At 42.5% G+C, this 23,912-nt stretch overlaps 1 protein-coding gene across 4 annotated transcripts in view; it reads left to right on the top strand.

The window, feature by feature from the left end:
• LOC109904530 (ryanodine receptor 3) overlaps positions 1-23,912 on the top strand; it is a 160,897-nt gene that overhangs the window by 16,698 nt on the left and 120,287 nt on the right. The window lies entirely within an intron of this gene.

Genomic DNA, 23,912 nt, shown 5'->3' with positions numbered 1-23,912 from the left:
GCTTTCTTTTTTTATACTAGTTTTTTATTACTCTGCGATTCTTCACATTATATCTGTGAATTTGGCTGTCAAACTCTCTTTCTCCACCCCTTTCTTCTCTCTTTCCATCTGACTCTGAGGGTTTGAGTGCAGCGCCATTGGCCTGGGCAGAGCCGTCAATCCTGGGCCCTCAAATTGTGTTTGACAAAGTGGGAAATTAGGTCTAGTTCTCAGTGCCTGCCCTCTCTGTCAGGGTTCCCACCTCTATATTCAAGGAGGGGATAAGTACTTGGAATATTCCCTTGCTGGATTCAATTGCGGTCAGGACCTAGAATTCAATAGCCATCATCTGTTTACTACCATGGCTTAGTACTGTCACTAAAATTACCCACATTGAAATTCAAACACTGACAGTAGATGTACAACAGTGCTGTCGGTATTTACCCGACGGTCCAAAGGGTTATCTGCATAGACATGTGGTAGGCTAAATAGTATGAACCTGCCTGTTCTTCAGCATCCTTTTTCTGGTGGGAGGCATGAATGAGTAATCCTGTTAACTCTGTGGCAGTCTGGGGACAAGCCTAGCTGAGGCTGAGCAGCATAGCTAGGGCCAATTAGTGGGTTTCTAGAGTTCCATGTAAACCAGTGGGATTCTGGGATCTCAGCCTCCCTGAGGGTGGGACACGGTCGCATGATGAACCCACTCCATGATGGTTATTGGGTTGGACATCTATCGGAGGAAGTAACCTTAATGAGTCAGCTACATGCATGCAGGCAGCGCTGAAGCTGAGTGGTATTCTATAGGAGGCTGACTTGGCTGTGACCGAAATGCAGTAAAGACCAACCCATCCCTAATGTTAAAATAACAGGCTGCGTTGGGTTGCAACCTGGATGGTAGTGTCTTAACTGTGACAAACAAAAACATTTGTTCTGGTAGCCCACATGAAAAAGTACTACAGTTTAGTATACGTTACTACAGTACTTACAGAAATGCTGTAGAATACTATACTACACACTGTAGTACCATCGATCATGTGTAGTACTTACTATAGAATTATCTACAAAAACACTGTAGTAAATAGACAGTAATATCCACAACATAGAGTATTCACTGTACAAACTAAAGTGAATACTACAGTAAAAAGTTTGCAAAAGCACTACAGTGAATATTATAGTATTTCTTTCATATGGGAGCTTTTGATGTTTTATGAAGCATGGGACATTTTTGTAAAGTAATGTGATTTACTGTAAGGTATTGATCGATATTGTTTAAGAGGCAAAGTCCTTTTGATGTCAAAGATGATGGATGCGGTAAGCAGCGAGGAGGATCAACATTATACTATTGCTGTTAGTGGGAAAAGTAACAGCTCTCTCAGGTTGGCTCTTTGAAGTAACAGTGGGATACCAGTAACTTCAAATGTTGGATTTTCTAGTTTTGACAGCTTCAGGGGTTGGAACCGGTTCAGTGAACAGAACTGGAAAATAACTAAATGTTTTAAGGACCAGAAAAGGAATCTGGAACAAAAGTGATGCGTACTGAACTGAACCGTTATTATAAAAGCATGGGAATTGGTTAATAATGTTCTTTTACATTCCAGTAATTATTTTTCTAGTCCCACAACAAAACGCAACAAAGTGCTTATGCAAAGCCCTCACTCTGTCACTCAGAACCTTATTCCAGAGTCTGCCTACAATTTGAAAATCTTTGCCTGAGTGTTCATGTTTAGGCTACCTACTTCTCCCACCTCCGAAGTATAGGCTACTGTACTGATGTTACAAGCTTCCCTGATGTTACAAGCTTGATTCAGAAGATAGGAAGAGAGATTTTTAATTAGCTAGAGAAGAATGGATTTTCTTTTTTAATGCTAGTTAAGAATACAATAGTTTTCACATTTATTTATTAACAACAAAAAGGTAATGTGTGTTTTTAATTCAGGTCTGCACACACAAGCTTGTTAGCTAGCTCAAGCTTGTTTTCTAGCTAGCTCAAAGGACATTCAAAGTTTGTCCACAGAAGCCGCTCCTCTGAGATATAATTCTGTGAACTATATTCAGATAATGCATGTCATAACAAGATGCTCAGCGCTTCAAGCCTCCTCATTGCAGCCACGTGTTGGCTACTACTGTAGGCTTAATGATAGAACATGATGTGATGGGATGCATTTTCTCCATGGTTTTGGATGGTAGGCCACTCTAGTAGGCCTACATTAGGATCAAATAGCCACAGTAGCCTACTTGACCTCTGTTAAAACTAATTTAAAGCAGGTATAGCCTCAGTGTTCACAATAAACGCTTGCTGGAAGTTGCAGAGAATTTTCAAGCAACTTCAGCACATGAACTGTTCATTGGGAGATTCATGAAATGGGTTTCCATGGCCGAGCAGCCAGACACAAGCTTAAGATCACCATGAACAATGCAAAGTGTCAGATGGACTCTGGTCAAAGCGCATTTTCTGGAGTGATGAATCACGCTTTACCATCTGGCAGTCTGGCGGATGAATCTGGGTTCGACGGGTGCTAGGAGAACGATGCCTACCCCAATGCATAATGCCAACTGTAAAATTTGGTGCAGGATGAATAATGGTCTGGGGCAGTTTATCATGATTTGGGCTGGGCCCCTCAGTTCCAGTGAAGGGAAATCTTAATGCTACAGCGTACAATGACATTCTAGAAAATTCTGTGCTTCCAAATTTGTGGCAATAGTTTGGGGAAGGCCCATTCCTATTTCAGCATGACAAGATCGGTGTGGAAGAACTTGACTAGTCTGCACAGAGCCCTGACCTCAACCTCATCAAACACCTTTGGGGTGAATTGGAACACCAACTGCGAGCCAGGTCTAATTGCCCAACATCAGTGCCTGACCTCACTAATGCTCTTGTGGCTGAATGGAAGCAAGTCCCTGCATCAATGTTCCAACATCTAGTGGACACCCTTCCCAGAAGAGTGGAGGCTGTTATAGCAGCAAAGGGGTGACCAACTCCACATTAATGCCCATGATTTTGGAATTAGATGTTTGACAAGCACGTGTCCACATCATTTTGGTCATATAGTATAGTTTGCCTGGTCTAAGTGATTTATTGAGCTAAATGTAAAAAGCGGTTGATTTCACAGGTTAAAAAGGAACAGAAAGGAACACAATAAACTAGTAGTTTTTGGGGGGGTTTGAACCAGTTTTTCTGGTTGTAACAGTGAAACAAAACCATAAAAAAGGTGGTTCTGTTCAGAACGAAATGATTCCAACCCCTGGACAGCCTGTGGTTAACCTAAAGCAGCACCTCACAAAACGAGGCTATAAGGGTACAAATGTACCTGTTTGTATTCCCCTTCCATTGGACTTTTGCAACACTTTCTCCTAGTAAATCTCCTGCTCGTCAGATGGCAGAGACAGCAGTGTATTTTCAGAGTGTTTCCACTCCACTGATAAACGAGCCTGCCTGGTACAGTATGTGGAAGGGAAGAAAAGAAAGTGAACAGTCCTTGGTGCAGCACAGCCCAGGTATGGCTCTGTCACAAACTGGCCCCATCATCACAATGTCATATACCCTCGTAAACCAAGCATGCCAGAGGGAAATAGACTGTTTCTTATATAGTGTAACCTATTTTTTTTTGTCATTTATCTCAAAGCATTGAGAGCGGCTAATGACTGGATTTTCAATCTAAAGTTTGAACACTGGTTGCCTCAGCTGAGGTGAAAAGCCCTTACAGTGAGAGTGATGAAAGTGCTTACTTAGCCTTTCACATTAAGTTGATGCCGGGGGGAGCACTGCTGCAAAGTGCAATGAAAACGGTTATAGTTCTCACTCTCTGTCTCACTCGATACTTCATAAAATGGGAAGGGAGCCTTCGATCTGCTTGCAGGGCAACTGTAAAGCAGAGTTGTAAAGAGTTTTGTTTAAACTTTCTCAAATGATGAACAATAGGAGCACTGCCAATAAACTGCTCCAATTGTGGAGCAATCATATAAGCCTACACTGATTGTGCATTGTGATTTCCGTGACTAATTTGATGAGAACCATTCCTGTCCGATGGTGTAGATAGTTTAGAATAGCACCGAATGGTGTTGCAATGCACAGCTGTATTGTGGTGATTAGACTGAATGAAATCACCCACAGCCTGATGTGGACCAGAATTCTCTGTCTCAGACAGGTGGAGATCCACCCGGGGCTTTTCCAACATGATTAGAACGTTACACGACCACAGGTTAACCTAGTGTAAAATAGTCACTAGTACAACTATTGAACAGTAGTATTGGAAGGTCTGTAGAGAAATAGTAGGCTACACATGAAAAAGGATACATGGAATGGCTCTGTACCCTACATATTGCAGTCCAGAGTTTATGCTACTGTAGCAGCCTGTGCCAAAGCTGGCCACAGATATCTATGTGCAATAGCGTTCTGTAAAGCTGTCATATTCAGTGCCGTAAGCAACCTGTTTAGAGCAGGCTGAAATGTTTAATGGATGTTGAGATGAATTTTGGGTGTCACTCTCGGGAGAAGGAAGGGAATGCAGCGGTGGACTGTGTGGTGCTGCCAGGCAGCTTGTTCTGCCGCTTGCCTCTAGACCCCGCATTAGCACTCCCCCCCCCCCCCCAGCAGCAACAGAACAGAACAGCACACTCACAGGAACAAAGCACTCTGCTCGCTTCTCCACTCCAACATGGCACTCACTCTCTCTCGGTCTGAGTCACGCCAAGAGAGGGAAACAGCTAGTCCATGAATCATTCCAACACAAACTCATACAGCCAGAGAGAACTTTGTATTTCACCAGGAATGTTCTGCAATGAACTTACAGTATCGGACGACTTTGATACGGGTGGGAGGGAGGGAGGAACTGAGGAAGGAATGGAGGAAGCATTTCGCTACACTCGCATTAACATCTGCTAACCATGTGTATGTGACAAATAACATTTGATTTGGAAGGGTGACAATCATTTTTCTCCCTAAAAGTGATCTAATTTGAAAACACTTAACTCGCCAGAGATATGGGGGTATTATATCTGAACCATGTTGGGGGCTGAGCCCTAAAGGTGTAAACACTTACAGGAATAGTTAAGTGACTGTATTAAGTGTGTATATTTTCTCTGTCATTCCATATATCATCTGTCTTGCAAAACAGATGGATGGACCCTGTGCACCATTCCTCTGAGGCCTACCTACAGCACCAATACCTCAGGAGCTGAGGAGGAGCTCTACGGTTACTGACTAGAGGAGGGCAATGGGCCTGGTGAACACCTGGTGTTGTCTGTACAGACTTCTTCCAGAAACAGTAGCATAAAGGGGAATGAAGCCACCCATGAACTTGTCCCACAGCTTTATTTTGTTATACGGTGCCTGGCCAGGTGTAACTATCTGTGTGTAACTATCCAAACACTCTGCAGGAGAACCAGCCCCCTACAGTGTTGAGTGGCGTGGACCCTCCATGGCTGGCTGTGTGTGGTGCGGATGGGGCTGTGTTGCTGCCCACAGCCCTGCAGGATGAGGGGTACAGGGTATGGAGGGTACCAGGGAATGGGCAGGCCAGTGGACTGTGTGACTGAGTGCCTCTGGTTCAGGTTGCTCCCCCTGGGAAGTGCCGCTTACTACCTCTCCCCCTGACTCTCTAGATAGACCAGATGACTCCTCTGTGTTCCTGTCGGATCACTTTGCCATCAATTCACCAGATTCCTTGGCCCGGGATCAAGCTAGGAGAGACTGAAAAAGCCCTCCTCAAATACGGAGTGCTGCTGCAGTGGGGGCTGGAGGATAGAGTTTACGACTTCTGTACTGGACATCTTTCACTCGATGGCAAGCTTTACAACAGTAAATCTTCTTTTATTAAATAGGGGCCAAGTTCACTCACCACCTCTTTCGCAAACACACTCACTTGTTCGAGGGATCTGCATGGCTTATATACCCAACTGACTGAGTAGCTGGAGTCAAAATAGAAAGGAAGATTTACATCATATTAAGGTGACAAGTTAGTGACACTGTAATGGATGGTGGGCCGGCAGCCATATTATATGACCAGACTTTATACAAGCCATGCAGTCCATGGTTGATGGATTCAGGGAGGGACCCTCTTCAAGTTACCACACAAACATTGCTTGCCAGGTTGTATTTGACTCTTCATGTGTAATGTTTATCATTTCTAGCCCCACTGCTAAAAAAGTATTACTAAGTTCTAAATTGAGTTTGACATATGGTTGATGAAAATAGATACTCTTCCTGTGGATAGATTGTGGTGTAGTATAGTGCAAGCCAGTAATATTAGCTGAAGGGTAACACTATGTGCCATTTCTTCTATTGTTTTCCTCCTGCATTGTGGTTGTTAGCTAGATACTTTTAGTCTCTTCTCTGTTTGCTTTGTTTTGAGTAGCCTGCATGAATACCTATAAATAATGTACTCTATTAGAGGACGACCGATTTTAAGATTTTTCAACACTGATAACAATTATTGGAGGACCAAAAAAAGCAGATACCGATTAATCGGACAATTTAGATTTTTTACATTTGTAATAATGACAATTACAACAATACTGAATGAACACTTATTTTAACTTAATATAATACATCAATAATATCAATTTAGCCTCAAATAAATAATGAAACATGTTCAATTTGGTTTAAATAATGCAAAAACAAAGTGTTGGAGAAGAAAGTAAAAGTGCAATATGTGCCATGTAAAAAAGCTAACGTTTAAGTTCCTTGCTCAGAACATGAGAACATATGAAAGCTGGCGGTTCCTTTTAACATGAGTCTTCAATATTCCCAGGTAAGAAGTTTTAGGTTGTAGTTATTATAGGAATTATAGGCTTGAATTCATAAACAGCGCAATACTTGAAGAATTGCAAAGAGCTGCTGGCAAACACATGAAAGTGCTGTTTGAATGAATGCTTACGAGCCTGCTGCTGCCTACCATCGCTCAGTCAGACTGCTCTATTAAATATCAAATCATAGACTTAATTATAACATAATAACACACAGAAATACGAGCCTTTGGTCATTAATATGGTAGAATCCAGAAACTATCATTTCGAAAACAAAACGTTTATTTTTTCAGTGAAATACGGAACCGTTACGTATTTTATCTAACAGGTGGCATCCCTAAGTCTAAATATTGCTGTTACATTGCACAACCTTCAATGTTCTGTCATAATTATGTACAATTCTGGCAAATTAATTACGGCCTTTGTTAGGAATAAATGGACTTCACACAGTTCGCAATGAGCCAGGCGGCCCAAACTATATACAGTGGGGCAAAAAAGTATTTAGTCAGCCACCAATTGTGCAAGTTCTCCCACTTAAAAAGATGAGAGAGGCCTGTAATTTATCATAGGTACACTTCAACTATGACAGACAAAATGAAGAAAAAAAAATCCAGAAAATCACATTGTAGGATTTTTTATGAATTTATTTGCTAAATATGGTGGAAAATAAGTATTTGGTCAATAACAAAAGTTTATCTCAATACTTTGTTATATACCCTTTGTTGGCAATGACAGAGGTCAAACGTTTTCTGTAAGTCTTCACAAGGTTTTCACACACTGTTGCTGGTATTTTTGCCCATTCCTCCATGCAGATCTCCTCTAGAGCAGTGATGTTTTGGGGCTGTTGCTGGACAACACGGACTTTCAACTCCCTCCAAAGATTTTCTATGGGGTTGAGATCTGGAGACTGACTAGGCCACTCCAGGACCTTGAAATGCTTCTTACGAAGCCACTCATTCGTTGCCCGGCGGTGTGTTTGGGATCATTGTCATGCTGAAAGACCCAGCCACGTTTCATCTTCAATGCCCTTGCTGATGGAAGGAGGTTCACTCAAAATCTCACAATACATGGCCCCATTCATTCTTTCCTTTACACGGACCAGTCGTCCTGGTCCCTTTGCAGAAAAACAGCCCCAAAGCATGATGTTTCCACCCCCATGCTTCACAGTAGGTATGGTGTTCTTTGGATGCAACTCAGCATTCTTTGTCCTCCAAACATGACGAGTTGAGTTTTTACCAAAAAGTTATATTTTGGTTTCATCTGACCATATGACATTCTCCCAATCTTCTTCTGGATCATCCAAATGCTCTCTAACAAACTTCAGACGGGCCTGGGCATGTACTGACTTAAGCAGGGGGGACACGTCTGGCACTGCAGGACTTGAGTCCCTGGCGGCGTAGTGTGTTACTGATGGTAGGCTTTGTTACTTTGGTCCCAGCTCTCTGCAGGTCATTCACTAGGTCCCTCCGTGTGGTTCTGGGATTTTTGCGATTTTTGTGATCATTTTGAACCCACAGGGTGAGATCTTGCGTGGAGCCCCAGATCGAGGGAGATTATCAGTGGTCTTGTATGTCTTCCATTTCCTAATAATTGCTCCCACAGTTGATTTCTTCAAACAAAGCTGCTTACCTATTGCAGATTCAGTCTTCCCAGCCTGGTGCAGGTCTACAATTTTGTTTCTGGTGTCCTTTGACAGCTCTTTGGTCTTGGCCATAGTGGAGTTTGGAGTGTGATAACAAATTCAAACAGGTGCCATTAATACAGGTAATGAGTGGAGGACAGAGGAGCATCTTAAAGAAGAAGTTACAGGTCTGTGATAGCCAGAAATCTTGCTTGTTTGTAGGTGACCAAATACTTATTTTCCACCATAATTTACAAATAAATTCATTAAAAATCCTACAATGTGATTTTTCTGGACATTTTTTTTCTAATTATGTCTGTCATATTTGAGGTGTACCTATGATAAATTACAGGCCTCTCTCATCTTTTTAAGTGGGAGAACTTGCACAATTGGTGGCTGACTAAATACTTTTTTTGCAAGAGAAGTGACACAATTTCTCTAGTTATAAGAAATTAATGTTCGCAGGCAATATTAACTAAATATGTAGGTTTAAAAATATATACTTGTGTCACGCCCTGGCCATAGAGGCTTTTTATTCTCTATTTTGGTTAGGCCAGGGTGTGACTAGGGTGGGCATTCTATGTCATTTTTTCTATGTTTTGTATTTCTATGTCTTGGCCTGTTATGGTTCTCAATCAGGGACATCTGTCTATCTGTCTCTGATTGACAACCATACTTAGGTACCCTTTTCCCCCACCTGTTTTGTGGGAGGTTAATTTTGACTTTGTTCAGGGCACATAGCCCAAAGCTTCACGTTTTTGTTCTTTGTTTTGTCGGCGTCATTTTTAAAGCTTACCATGCTGTACCTTGGTCCAGTCCTTCAGCCAGCCGTGACTACTTGTGTATTGATTTTAAAGAAAGGCATTGATGTTTATGGTTCGGTACATTGGTGCAACGACAGTGCTTTTTTCGCAAATGCGCTTGTTAAATCATCACCCATTTGTCAGGCTTTGATTCAATGAGAAATTAACAGGCACCGCATCGATTATTTGCAATGCAGGACATGCTAGATAAACTAGTAATATCATCAACCATGTGTAGTTAACTAGTGATTATGTTAAGATTGATTTGTTTTTTTATAAGATAAGTTTAATGCTAGGTCGCACCTTACCTTGGCTTCTTGCTGCCCTCGCGTAACAGGTAGTCAGCCTGCCATGCAGGCTCCTCGGAGTGCAATGTAAGGCAGGCGGTTAGAGCGTTGGACTAGTAACTGGAGGGTTGCAAAAACTAATCCCAGAGCTGACAAGGTAAAAACCTGTCATTCTGCCCCTGAACATGGCAGTTAACACACCATTCCTAGGCCGTCATTGCAAATAAGAATGTGTTCTTAACTGACTTGCCTGGTTAAATAAAGGTTTAAAACAAAAGGGGGGGGGGGGGGGGGCAAATCTGTGTCCAAAAATACCAATTACCGATTGCTATGAAAACTTGAAATCGGCCCTGATTAATCGGTCGACCTCTATACAGTATATTGTCTAAGTATTCCTCACCGCAGAGCCTGCAGAGTTCCTGTTACAAGCCTAGTCAGTGTGGTGAGGTGTTACCCTCTGAAGTACTGACCTCTTTTCAAACTACAAATCAAACGCTCACATCTCTGATGCCTCTCGGGAACATTTCTGTTGAATCTCTGAACAGTTCCCCCTGATACTTTGCATATTCAAATGGAATAGTTTCCTCTGACTGTCATTCTACCAGCATTGGACGAGACTATGGTAGTGAATATATTGGCTAGTCCACAAAGTCTGAACAGTGCACTTGTTCAGTAGTGAAGTACCTCTCAGGAGGAGATTTAATCAAATAACGTTTTAAACAGTGAGTTTGATGGTAGGACCTGATTTCCTCTAATTCTGCTGTGATTGAGGCATGGTAAAATCCACCTGGTCCATAACACCTTGTTCCCTCAGCCCTCTGCTGTAGCCTTGTGTGCTAGGCTTCTAGGTACATGGCATCTGGCGAAGTGAAAGTACCTGTGATTTGATCATGGAGGGGGTGATTAAGAAACTTGTCACCAGTCACATCAAGCCTCAGTCTGTCACCTCAGTCTTGACTGTGCAGTGTCAGTATTCACAGAATGGGTACAAAGTGATTTAGTCTGCAGCATGTTCAGGGAGATTTGGGATGTGCTTCACTGTTACTGTACAGAAATATCAAGTAATTTCAGTACATAGGGCTACAGTGACTATAGCAAATCAGGGAAATGAGCTGAGCCATCATTCATGTACAGTAGTAGTAGCAGCAGGCTTTTAGTTCTGCTCAATGTCAAACTGCTCTACTAGCGATGTGACCACATTTAACGTGTCAAGATGCACTCAGTTCCTTCAAGGATCACTCAGGGGGATGTGAAATCCAAAAGGCCTGATTCAGAGAGTCAGTGTCAGGTCAGTGACAAGGACAGAGCGTCCTCTAAAGCTATTCATAGAATCAGATAACATTCATGATGGTACAGATACACTATATACAGTGCCTTCAGAAAGTATTCAGACCCTTTGACTTTTTCCACATTTTGTTACGTTACATCCTTAATCTAAAGTGTATTAAGTAAAACAATCCTCAATCTACACACAATACCCCATAATGACAAAGTGAAAACAGGTTTTTAGAAATTTTAGCAAATGTATTAAAAAAAACATACCATATTTGCATAAGTATTCAGATCTTTTGCTATGAGACTCGAAATTGAGCTCAGATGCATCCTGTTTCCAAGTTTTCATAACAATCGGAAATCGGTATTTTTGGACACCGATTTGGCCGTTTTTTAAATCTATTTTTTAAACACCTTTATTTAACTAGGAAAGTCAGTTAAGAACAAATTCTTATTTACAATGAAAATCTAGGAACGGTGGGTTAACTGCCTTGTTCAGGGGCAGAACGACAGATTTTTACCTTGTCAGCTCGGGGATTCAATCTTGCAAACTTACAGTTAACTAGTCCAACGCGCTAACCACCTGATTACATTGCACTCCACGAGGAGCCTGTCTGTTATGCGAATGCAATAAGAAGCCAAGGTAAGTTGCTAGCTAGCATTAAACTTATCTTATAAAAAACAATCAATCATAATCACTAGTTAACTACACATGGTTGATGATATTGCTAGTTTATCTAGCGTGTCCTGCGTTGCATATAATCGATGCGGTGGCATTCGCGAAAAGGACTGTCGTTGCCTTTCTTAAATGCCTTTCTTAAAATCAATACACAAGTATATATTTTTAAACCTGCATAATTTAGTTAATATTGCCTGCTAACATGAATTTGTTTTAACTAGGAAAAATGGTGTCACTTCTCTTGCAACAGAGTCAGGGTATATGCAGCAGTTTGGGCCGCCTAGCTCATTGCAAACTGTGTGAAGACTATTTCTTCCTAACAAAGACAGCCAACTTCGCCAAACGGGGGATGATTTAACAAAATCCTTGCACGACTGTACCTAACCATAAACATCAATGCCTTTCTTGAAATCAATACACAGAAGTATATATTTTTAAACCTGCATATTTAGCTAAAAGAAATCCAGTTTAGCAGGCAATATTAACCAGGTGAAATTGTGTCACTTCTCTTGCGTTCATTGCACCAGAGTCAGGGTATATACAACAGTTTGGGCTGCCTGGCTCATTCTGAACAAATTTTCCAGAAGTTTACGTAATTGTGACATAACATTGAAGGTTGTGCAATGTAACAGGAATATTTAGACTTATGGATGCCACCCGTTAGATAAAATACGGAACGGTTCCGTATTTCACTGAAAGAATAAACGTCTTGTTTTCGAGATGAAGTTAGTTTCCGGATTCGACCATATTAATGACCAAAGGCTCGTAATTCGGTGTGTTATTATGTTATAATTAAGTCTATGGTTTGATAGCGCAGTCTGACTGAGCGATGGTAGGCCCCAGCAGGCTCGTAAGCATTCATTCAAACAGCAATTTTGTGCGTTTTGCCAGCAGCTCTTTGCAATTCTTCAAGCACTGCGCTGTTTATGACTTCGAGCCTATCAACTCCTGAGATTAGGCTGGTGTAACCGATGTGAAATGGCTAGCTAGTTAGTGGAGTGTGCGCTAATAGCGTTTCAAACATCACTCGCTCTGAGACTTGGAGTAGTTGTTCCCCTTGCTCTGCATGGGTAATGCTGCTTCGAGGGTGGCTGTTGTCGATGTGTTCCTGGTTCGAACCCAGGTAGGAGCGAGGAGAGGGACGGAAGATATACTGTTACACTGGCAACACTAATGTGCCTATAAGAACATCCAATAGTCAAAGGTATATGAAATACAAATCGTATAGAGAGAAATAGTCCTATAATTCCTATAATAACTACAACCTAAAACTTCTTACCTTGGAATATTGAAGACTCATGTTGAAAGGAACCACCAGCTTTCATGTTCTGAGCAAGGAACTTAAACGTTAGCTTTTTTACATGGCACATATTGCACTTTTACTTTCTTCTCCAACACTTTGTTTTTGCATTATTTAAACCAAATTGAACATGTTTAATTATTTATTTGAGGCTACATTGATTTTATTGATGTATTATATTAAGTAAAAATAAGTGTTAATTCAGTATTGTTGTAATTGTCATTATTACAAATAAATAAATAACAATCGGCCAATTAATCGGTATCAGCTTTTTTTTTTGGGTCCTCCAATAATCGGTATCTGCGTTGAAAAATCAGAATCGGTCGACCTCTACTCTGAAGTATCCATTCTAACCACGAAAGACTCCAGGGATGCAAAGAGAAGTCACAGAACACCCCCCTATCCACATCGATGGAACAGTAGTGGAGAGGGTAGCAAGTTTTAATTTCCTCGGCGTACACATCACAGACAAACTGAATTGGTCCACCCACACAGACAGCATCGTGAAGAAGGCGCAGCAGCGCCTCTTCAACCTCAGGAGGCTGAAGAAATTTGGCTTGTCACCAAAAGCACTCACAAACTTCTACAGATGCACAATCTAGAGCATCCTGTCGGGCTGTATCACCGCCTGGTACGGCAACTGCTCCGCCCACAACCGTAAGGCTCTCCAGAGGGTAGTGAGGTCTGCACAATGCATCACCGGGGGCAAACTACCTGCCCTCCAGGACACCTACACCACCCGATGTCACAGGAAGGCCATAAAGATCATCAAGGACAACAACCACCTGAGCCACTGCCTGTTCACCCCGCTATCATCCAGAAGGCGAGGTCAGTACAGGTGCATCAAAGCTGGGGCCGAGAGACTGAAAAACAGCTTCTATCTCAAGGCCATCAAACTGTTAAACAGCCACCACTAACATTGAGTGGCTGCTGCCAACACACTGACTCAACTCCAGCCACTTTAATAATGGGAATTGATGGGAAATGATGTAAAATATATCACTAGCCACTTTAAACAATGCTACCTAATATAATGTTTACATACCCTACATTATTCATCTCATATGTATATACTGTACTCTATATCATCTACTGCATCTTTATGTAATACATGTATCACTAGCCACTTTAACTATGCCACTTTGTTTACATACTCATCTCATATGTATACGTGAACCCGATCAAACATCTCTGGAGAGACCTGAAAATAGCTGTGCAGCAATCCTCCCCATCCAACCTGACAGAGCTTGAGAGGATCTGCAGAGAAGAATGGGAGAAACTCCCCAAATACAGGTGTGTCAAAATTGTAGCATCATACCTAAGAAGACTCAAGGACAGTAATCGCTGCCAAAGGTGCTTCAACAAAGTACTGAGTAAAGGAACTGAATACTTATGTAAATGTCTTATCAGTATTTATTTATACATTTGCAAAAAAAAATCCCAAAACCTGTTTTTGTCATTATGGGGTATTGCGTGTAGATTGAGGGGGGAAACACAAAATAATCAACTTAAGAATAACGCTGTAACTTAACAAAATGTGGACAAAGTCAAGGGGTCTGAATATTTCCGAAGGTACTGTTTTCAAAAGTATGTAGACTTTTAAATGAGTGGATTCGGCTATTTCAGCCAAACCCATTACTGACAGGTGTATAAAATCGAGTACACAGCCATGCAATCCATGGACAGACATTGACAGTAGAATGGCTTTACTGAAGAGCTGTGACTTTTTATTTGTCTTTATTTTTTATTTCACCTTTATTTAACCAGGTAGGCTAGTTGAGAACACCTTTATTTAACCAGGTAGGCTAGTTGAGAACACCTTTATTTAACCAGGTAGGCTAGTTGAGAACAAGTTCTCATTTGCAACTGCAACCTGGCCAAGATAAAGTATAGCAGTGTGAACAGACAACACAGAGTTACACATGGAGTAAACAATTAACAAGTCAATAACACAGTAGAAAAAAAGGGGAGTCTATATACATTGTGTGCAAAAGGCATGAGGAGGTAGGTGAATAATTACAATTTTGCAGATTAATAACACTGGAGTGATAAATGATCAGATGGTCATGTACAGGTAGAGATATTGGTGTGCAAAAGAGCAGAAAAGTAAATAAATAAAAACAGTATGGGGATGAGGTAGGTAAAAATGGGTGGGCTATTTACCGATAGACTATGTACAGCTGCAGCGATCGGTTAACTGCTCAGATAGCAGATGTTTGAAGTTGGTGAGGGAGTTTAAAAGTCTCCAACTTCAGCGATTTTTGCAATTCGTTCCAGTCACAGGCAGCAGAGAACTGGAACGAAAGGCGGCCAAATGAGGTGTTGGCTTTAGGGATGATCAGTGAGATACACCTGCTGGAGCACGTGCTACGGATGGGTGTTGCCATCGTGACCAGTGAACTGAGATAAGGCGGAGCTTTACCTAGCATGGACTTGTAGATGACCTGGAGCCAGTGGGTCTGGCGACGAATATGTAGCGAGGGCCAGCCGACTAGAGCATACAAGTCGCAGTGGTGGGTGGTATAAGGTGCTTTAGTGACAAAACGGATGGCACTGTGATAAACTGCATCCAGTTTGCTGAGTAGAGTGTTGGAAGCCATTTTGTAGATGACATCGCCAAAGTCGAGGATCGGTAGGATAGTCAGTTTTACTAGGGTAAGTTTGGCGTCGTGAGTGAAGGAGGCTTTGTTGCGGAATAGAAAGCCGACTCTTGATTTGATTTTCGATTGGAGATGTTTGATATGAGTCTGGAAGGAGAGTTTACAGTCTAGCCAGACACCTAGGTACTTATAGATGTCCACATATTCAAGGTCGGAACCATCCAAGGTGGTGATGCTGGTCAGGCGTGCGGGTGCAGGCAGCGAACGGTTGAAAAGCATGCATTTGGTTTTACTAGCGTTCAAGAGCAGTTGGAGGCCACGGAAGGAGTGTTGTATGGCATTGAAGCTCGTTTGGAGGTTAGATAGCACAGTGTCCAAGGATGGTCCGGAAGTATATAGAATGGTGTCGTCTGCGTAGAGGTGGATCAGGGAATCGCCCGCAGCAAGAGCAACATCATTGATATATACAGAGAAAAGAGACTTTCAACGTGGCACCGTCATAGGATGCCACCTTTCCAACAAGTCAGTTGAAGCAGCTGCACACAAGCCTAGGATCACCATGAGCAATACCAAGCATCGGCTGGAGTGGTGTAAAGCTTGCCACCATTGGACTCTGGAGCAGTGGAAACGCATTCTCTGTAGTGATGAATCACGCTTCACCATCTGGCAGTCCAACGGTCGAGTATGGGTTTGGAGGATGCCAGGAGAACACTGCCTGCCCCAATGCATAGTGCGAGGAACGAGGAATAATGGTCTGGGGCAGTTTTTCATGGTTCAGGCTAAGCGCCTTAGTTCCAGTGAAGGGAAATTATAACGCTACAGCATACAATGACATTCTAGATGATTCTGTGTTTCCAACTTTGGGGAAGGCCCTTTCCTGTTTTAGCATGACATTGCCCCGAGGCACAAGAGGCCCATACAGAAATGGTAGTTTGAGATCGGTGTGGAAGAACTTGACTGGCCTGCACAGTGCCCTGACCTCAACCCCATCAAACACTTTTGTGAAGAATTGTAACGCCGAATGCGAGCCAGGGCTCATCGCCCAACATCAGTGCCTGACCTCACTAATTCTCTTGTGGCTGAATGGAAGCAAGTCCCCACAGCAATGGTGCGTCATCTAATGGAAAGCCTTCTCAGAAGAGTGGAGGCTGTCATAGAGGGAATATGAGATGTTCGATGAGCATGTGTAGTGATGATTCATGACTTATGTTGTTTATATAGTGCTATATTTAGGAATGACCTTATCAAAAATGCAGGTGACATTGTACTGCGTATATGCAAGTCAGATCAGTCAGTGTAAATTGAATCGTCCCAAGCTGACTCTCTCCCTCCCAGCCATTGTAGGCAGCTACCTCACACCATGTGTTGGTCAGGCGAGATGGGAGGTCAGTGAGTGTGTGGGCCTTACCTAGCACGTGTGATACATAATTCTGCTCTGAGACAGGGTTGAGAGATGAGGTAGACAGAGAGGGGTGTGGGGGTGCCAGACACGAGGACAAGACAGAGCCAGGGCCAGCCAGAGCTGTGATAGGAGTGGAGAGGGAACCGCTCTGATTGACGAGGGCCGCCTGATGGCAAAATACAGTATGACACAAATCAATGGCTGCCTCCTATGGCCCAAATCACAGCTCCCCCCGGCCTCAGTGTGGAGACTGGAGAGTGATTGCATATACAATGGTGGCCTCGTATGGCCCAAATCACAGCTCCCCCCAGTCTCAGTGTGGAGACTGGAGAGTGATTGCATATACAATGGTGGCCTCGTATGGCCCAAATCACAGCTCCCCCCAGTCTCAGTGTGGAGACTGGAGAGTGATTGCATATACAATGGTGGCCTCGTATGGCCCAAATCACAGCTCCCCCCAGTCTCAGTGTGGAGATTGGAGAGTGATTGCATGTGCAATGGTGGCCACTGGCCAAGTGTTGATATGCCATGCAGGCAGTTTACGTAAATTTAATTGATAACAAAGGAAAATAATGTTTTAAATTGATTGTTGTTCCGATTTCTGGCAGTAATTCACACCATAGTGACAGGGTATAGTGAGTTGCAGCAGCATATCAAATCTAATGTTATTTGTCACATGCACTGAATACAACAGGTGTAGACTTGACCATGAAATGCTTACTTACGAGCCCTTTCCCAGAGTAAGAAAATGTGCATACAAAAATAGAAGAAATAGTAATATAATAACAATAAGGCTATATACTGAACAAAAATATAAAGGCAACATGTAAAGCTGACATAAAATATCCCAGAAATGTTCCATACGCACAAAAAGGGTATTTCTCTCAAATTTTGGGCACAAATTTGTTTACATCTCTGTTAATGAGCATTTCTCCTTCGCCAATATAATCCATCCACCTGACAGTGGCATATCAAGAAGCTGATTTAAATAGCATGATCATTACACAGGTGTGCCTTTTGCATTTATTTAACCTTTATTTAACTAAGTCAAGTCAGTTAAGAACAAATTCTTATTTACAATGACGGCCTACCGGGGAACAGTGGGTTTACTACCTTGTTCAGGGGCAGAATGACAGATTTTTAACTAAGCAGCTCAGGGATTTGATCCATTAACCTATCAGTTACTGTCCCTATCAGTTAATGCTCTAACCACAAGGCTACCTGCCACGCCACCTTGTGCTGGGGACAACAAAAGGCCACTCTAAAATGTGCTGTTTTGTCACACAACACAATGCCACAGAGGTCTCAAATTTTGAGGGATTATGCAATCTGCATGCTAACTGCAGGAATGTCCACCAGAGCTGTTGCCAGAGAATTTCATGTTAATTTCTCTACCATAAGCCAGGAGACGTTTTATCAAATTTGACAGTATGTCCAACCGGCCTCACAACCGCAGACCATGTGTAACCACGCCAGCCCAGGACCTCTACATCTGGCTTCTTCACCTACGGAATCGTCTGAGACCAGCCACCTGGACAGCTGATGAAATAGAAATACTCTTTGGTCTGTGATTAAGCCCTTATGTGGGTAAAACTGATTGGCTGGGCCTGGCTCTCCAGTGGGTGATCCTGGATCTCAAGTGGGTGGGCCTATAACCTCCTAATGACTTTTTTTCAATTAACTGATTTCCTTATATGAACTGTAACTCTAAAATATTGGAAATGGTTGCATTTATATTTTTGTTCAGTACAAGGAGTACCGGTACAGAGTCAATGTGCAGAGGTACGAGAGTGTTGATGTGATTGAGGTAATGTACATGAAGGTAGGGTTAAAAGTGTGTGTGTGTGTGTGTTGGAGTGTCAGTGTAGTATGTGTGGGTAGATTCCAGTCAGTGCACATAGAGCAGTGGTTCTTAACCTTGTTGGAGGTACTGAACCCCACCAGTTTCATATGCGCATTCACCGAACCCTTCTTAATTGGAAAAATAAAATATGATTTTTTTCAAATTCAAAACATAGGTATATATTTGACTGGTGCACAAAATGAACCGTGCATCAACATCACTGTGTTCAAAGAACAAAATCATCAAAACATGATTTTCACACAAAAACAAAAACATAATAATGAATATTTACTGCAAATCAGTGTGACTTCTGCTGTTGCCTTTCAGAGACCAGTTCAGAAATGCGCGGCGTCACCTTGGCAAGTGCCACTCTCATGTCATTTTCGCAACAAAGTCTGTTCAATTTGTTCGTTTTTATGTCCAGCATCCTCGAAAAGGATTGCTCGCAAAGATATGTTGTAACAAACGGTATGAAAATCTCCAGAGCTTTCTTAGCAATAACAGGGTACGTTACCATTTGTTGACACCAAAACGTTGAAAGCGTTTTTGAAGAGTTGCTGTTGAACCTGGCTCTGCTGAATTTCAATGATTTCATCGAGGTATTCATAATTGACATCTGTTGTCTCAACACTAAACGTGAACGGCTGTCTCACCCATGCTGGATATGACTCTCTTGTAGGGAAGTATCTGTTGAGAGACGTTGCAAGCTCATCTAAGTGCGTGGCAATTGCTTGCTTCAGTTCCGCGGGTACAGAAATGTCTCCGATTCCAGATACATCTTCGATCTTACTTACACAGTCATCCAGCAGGGGAAAGTTTGCGAAGTTATTGTTCTCTGTTCGTCATTTCCATAACGGTAGCTTTTTTTGAAAAGCCTTCAGGTTTTCCTCCGCTTCGATGATGTTGACTCCACCGCCCTGCATCTTTTGATTGAGATGATTGAGAGCTGCGAAGATATCAGCCATGTACCCTAAAATGAGAATGAACTCAGAATTTTTGAAGCAATCTGCATGACAATGTTGGTGCTCTTGCAAAAACAGGGCTAATTCCACACGCATGGCAAAAACACGATTCAGCACCTGTCCCCAGGATAACCACCGAACGCTAGAATGGTACAGAAGTACCTCGAATTCAGAGCCCATTTCTTTACACAGCTCACTGAAGATGCGATGCCGCAGAGCACTAGTTTGCACATACGTCACGCATTCCACTACAATTTTTAATACTTCTGCCAGTTTTGGAGGCAAGGTTTTTGTTGCCAACGCATGCCTGTGCAGAATACAATGCGTATGTGTGGTGCATCAGCTTTCACTAGCGCACCAAAACTAGACTTTCTTCCCAGCATGTCTGGAGCTCCGTCCGAACAAACTGCAGAAACCATATCCCACGAAAGATTGTTGTCTTTGAAGAAGTCATCCACAAGTTTCTTCACATCGGCTGCCTTAGTTGTTGTTGTAAGAGGCTTACAAAATAAAAAATCTTCCTTTATCACGTCGTCTTTCACATAGCGCACGAATACAGCAAGCTGGCTTAGATTGGAAACGTCTGTGGTTTCGTCGAGTTGAAGGCTGAATTTTGCCGGGCTTGAAATCAGATCTGCAACTACTTGAGCCAAGATGTCTTTGCTCATGTCCTCTACTCTGTCGCTGATGGTGTCATTTGAAAGAGGAATTTGGGATAACTTAACTTCAGCCTCTTTTCCCAGCATGATATTCGCCATCTTCAACACAACTGGTTTTATAAGTGTTTCACCAATGGTGTGTGGTTTGCCCTGCTTTGCGATCAGGTAAGCAACTTCGTACGATGCTGTGAGGATCGGTTTGTTGATGGGTACAAAGCCGAGAACAGGCAGAGTAGCCTTTTCATCGAATCAGGCGCTCTTCACCTTGAATTCAGCGAGCGTTGTGTTCTTGTATTTTCCCTCTCCATGCAGCTTAAGGAAGTGTTCTCTTAGTTTTGCCGGTGCTATACTAGAATTGCTCAACTTGGCATTGCAAATCATGCAGTTAGGACGCTAACTCCCATCACGTTCCGTTATACATGTGAATCCATATTGTACATATTCGTCCGACCACTTTCTTTTTTTGCTCGACATAAGTATGAAGGGATTAAAATATTAAGAAAGAAATCACAAGAAATACCATCATACTGAGCGCACCAAATTCCCTGCAGCACAGATAGGCCAAGCGATATAGCGTGATCACCTGCAGCCAATGATGGCCAAGCGGGGCGTGTCATCACGAATCATATGAATCGGATGTGTGTCTTGACCTCCGCCGAACCCCTGAGACTGACTCACCCCCGAACCCCTGGGGTTCGATCGAACCCAGGTTAAGAACCACTGACATAGAGCCAGTGCAAGTGCAAAACATTTTTTTTAAAGGGTCAATACAAATAGTCCGGGTGGCCATTTGATGAACTGTTCAGCAGTCTTATGGCTTGGGGGTAGAAGCTGTTCAGGAGCCTTTTGATCAGACTTGGTGCTCTTATACCACTTGCCTGCGTTAGCAGAGAGAACATTCTATGACTTTGGTGGCTGGAGTCTTTGACAATTTTTAGGGCCTTCCTTTGACACCGCCTGGTATAGAAGTCCTGGATGGAAGGGAGCTCGTCCTCAGTGATGTACTTGGCTGTACGCACTACCCTGTGTCGCGTTTTGTTGTCAGATGCCAAGCAGTTTCCATACCAAGCGGTGATGCAGCCAGTCAAGATTCTTCCAATGGTGAAGCTGTAGAACTTTTTGAGGATTTGAGGGCCCATGCTAAATCTTTTCAGCTTCCTGATTGGCGAAGAGTCATTTTCATACCCTCTTCACGTCTATGTTGGTGTGTTTTGGACCATGATAGGTCCATAATCATGTGGACACAAAGGAAATGGAAGCTCTCTCCACTACAACCCTGTCGATGGGAATAGGGATGTTGTCGGCCCTCCGTTTCCTGTAGTCCACGATCAGCTGCTTTGTCTTACTGACGTTGAAGGAGAGGTTGTGGTCCTGGCAGTGTGGTGACTGACTGTCACTGACATCCTCCCTATATGCCGTCTCGTCGTCGGTAATCAGGCCTACAGTAACAGCGCTGTGTCGTCGGCAAACTTAATGATGGTGTTGAAGTCGTGCACAGCCACGCAATCGTGGGTGAACAAACAAGGGAGTACAGGAGGGGATTAAGCACGCACCCCTGAGCGGCCCCCGTGTTGAGGATCAGCATGGAGGATGTGTTGTTGCGTAACCTCACCACCTGGGGCCAGCCCATCAGGAAGTACAGGATCCAGTTGCAGAGGGAGGTGTTTACTTTGTGTCCTTAGCTTATTGATGAGCTTCGAGGGCACTATGGTGTTGAACGGTGAGCTGTAGTCAATGAACAGTATCCTGAAGTAGGTGTTCCTTTCGTCCAGGTGGAAAAGGGCAGTGTGGAGTGCAATAGAGATTGCGTCATCTGTTGGGGTGGAATGGGAATTGGAGTGGGTCCTGGGTGTCTGGGATGATGGTGTTGATGTCAGCCATGACCAGACTGGGTCAGGTAAAGGTTACCTCAGCATCCGCTGTACTATTTTGTATGCTGTAGTTGAATTGGCCATTATATGTCCAAAACCAATATTTTCTGCTATAATTATTGTCCTCAAGGCTTAAACATATAATGAAAGGGGAAAGAGTGCATAGGAAAAGGTATTAGTAGGCAGTAGTGCCATAACTTGCATGGATTGATCATTTCCTCACTGGCAGCTATTACCATGTGAACATAGACAACTTGAAAACATGTCTGAAGTGTTTTTTAAGACCTCGGGGCCTGTCACATTGCCTTTTACACTGATGTTCAGACACACAGCGACACAGGGCTGAATGCTGCTGCACCGCTCGGCTCTGGAGTGCTACCACGGCTGCACAGTTAGCAACAACATCAGCCATTCTGCCTGCCTGTTACGCTGGGGATAGAATAATATCAATTTCACCGTTTACGCTGCCGGCGAGTCTTGTAAATGCAATCACAACATTTTCAGAATGAGGGCATTTGATTATATTTATTTTCAGATTGCGGGCTCTGTCAGTAAGCTGTATACTTTAGCATAATGACACGATACAGTCTGAACATTCAACAGTGATGTGGTTAGGGTCGCTGCAGTATTACTGTAGTACAAATGGAACTTGCTTACAGCTTTAATGACTCGCATCCTTTTAACATTGTCATTTATTTCTAGAGCGATTCCCATTTGTTATGTGTATAGAACTAGTGTAAAACAGGCGTGAATAATCGTCCTGTTAATCATTCATAAACTGCTCAGTAATTCTCTAACAGAGATGTTCATTAACCAAATGCTGAGGGATGTTTATATGCTGATATTGATTATGTTGTATAACATTCATACAATTATAATACACAGTCTGAAATAACCAAAAATAGTTTTCCAACAAGAAAATATTGATATTGCTATACTAGATATAGTGGATATTTTCAGTTTTCCTGCATATAGCTGTAATAACTATATTGATGACTAGAATGTGGTGATTCTGGTGAAAATACATTATCAGCTGTTATTAGTACCTGTACTGACTCCAAATCGGTCTATGAATAAAACCAAATGATCTATTTACTCAGTAAAATGCATGCTACAGTGGGGAAAATAAGTATTTAGTCAGCCACCAATTGTGCAAGTTCTCCCACTTAAAAAGATGAGAGGCCTGTAATTGTCATCATAGGTACACTTCAATTATGACAGACAAAATGAGGGAAATAAATCCAGAAAATCACATTGTAGGATTTTTAATTAATTAATTTGCAAATTACACGGATCAGTCTCTTGTCTCATGAGCAAATCCAGCCCAAAGCAATACACTGCTAGATGCTTGATGATGCTCCTTAGCATACATTTCGACATTTAGCTAGATCATTATTTCCTTTTAAACCTGAACTCTCCAATCAATTACTTCAGCCTCATTTGTGCTATATAAACAGTGCAAATAGCCCAAAGGATGTTCGGCAGACTTAAAGGAATCCCGGACGGATACTTTCTGTTTGATCACATTGGCAGAAGACTTCCCAATGAACAGCCAGAAACAGAGAGCCTACATAGGAGAACATATGTCAGTCATCCATTTGAACTCCTCAGGGTAGGTAGTCCTTTTCTTCAGCATTTGTGTCATCCTGTTCTCCTGTTCTCCTGTTCTGCATGGTGTGTCACCATGACCTCATTGAGAAGCAATAGACTAGAAATCTTACCTCACCAGTTTACCATGATAAAGTTGAATGTGAAATAAAGGTGAAAAAAATGATTTCCCTGATATTTTAAGGTACCTATTTTGCTGCTGGAATATTGGGTAATAGAGAATATATGGTGGAGCCTGAATCTTCAACCAGTAGGACATGAACTGTAATGTTCCACAATGAA

Source organism: Oncorhynchus kisutch, linkage group LG14, assembly GCF_002021735.2.
Source record: "Oncorhynchus kisutch isolate 150728-3 linkage group LG14, Okis_V2, whole genome shotgun sequence".
NCBI lineage: Eukaryota > Metazoa > Chordata > Actinopteri > Salmoniformes > Salmonidae > Oncorhynchus > Oncorhynchus kisutch.
This window is presented reverse-complemented; position numbering and strand designations above follow the sequence as displayed.